Here is a 1,283-nt window from a genome sequence, read left to right on the forward strand (position 1 = left end):
AGTAGACAAAGATGTTGGGAAAATGCAAACAAAAATGAAGGAAGGGTGGCAATTTTCCTATTTGAAAAAGCAGAATTCAGTGTCCAAAACATTAATCAGGACAAAGAGAGGCATTATGTAGTGTCCTTCCAATCGCTCCTGGATGGCATCTGGCACTTTCTGGTCTTAGGGCAGTCTCATTGTCAAGTATTAAAGATGAAGTCTGAATTAAAACAAAACTTGAATTTTTTACAACAGCAAATTAAAGGAGAAAAACAATTAGGTTATATGAAAAATGCTACAAAGGCATTTGATAACACTTAGCAACTTTTTCGAATAAAACTTCTAAGTAGGTTAGGGAGGGAAGGAAGTTATTGCATAATGATAAAGACATTTACCAAAAATTTTTAGCAAATATCATACTAAATGGCAAATTTCTGAGGCTGTTTCCTTAAAATCAGTTACAGGAGATACTTACTCTTAATAATGTGATTCATTATTTGTAGAGATCCGGTCTGATGAAATAGATAAGGGTATGAAATAATTTTGTAATATTAGAAAAGCATAATTTGTCTGTAATTGTAGAGGTCTCAAAAACCCATGAGACTCTAGTAAAAGATTACTAGAATTAAAAAGAATTTATAAAGTGGTTTAAGAATTTATAAGAAGTTATAAAGTTACATAAGACACAAACTGATAAGTTGGGTTTTGTTTATGTTTTTCTTACTGTTTTTATTTTTAATATGAGTAGTAGCCAGTTAGAAATGGATAGGGGAAAATATACCGCTTATAATACAGACTATTTTAAACTTAACAAAATATTAAAGAACCCTAAATAAAAGAAATGTGAAATCTTACTGAAGGACACAAAATAAGATCTGCACATATGGCAGGCCACACCAAGTTCCTGAATAGGAAGGCTTACTGTCATAGCTATATAAATCTTTCCTAAAATAATATTTCCATGCATTGCAGTTTTCTTTTTTTTCATTTGAATCTATTATAGATATATTCACTTACATGAATCTATCAACATTTTCTTCAAAAATTTTTTTTTAATTTTTAAATTTAATTTTATTTATTTTTTTATACAGCAGGTTCTTATTAGTCATCAGTTTTATACACATCAGTGTATACATGTCAATCCCACTCTCCCAATTCATCACACCACCACTCCCACCCCCTGCCGCTTTCCCCCCTTGGTGTCCATACGTTTGTTCTCTACATCTGTGTCTCAATTTCTGCCCTGCAAACTGGTTCATCTGTACCATTTTTCTAGGTTCCACACATATGCGTTAATATAC

The sequence above is a fragment of the Physeter macrocephalus genome, chromosome 14 (assembly GCF_002837175.3).
Source record: "Physeter macrocephalus isolate SW-GA chromosome 14, ASM283717v5, whole genome shotgun sequence".
NCBI lineage: Eukaryota > Metazoa > Chordata > Mammalia > Artiodactyla > Physeteridae > Physeter > Physeter macrocephalus.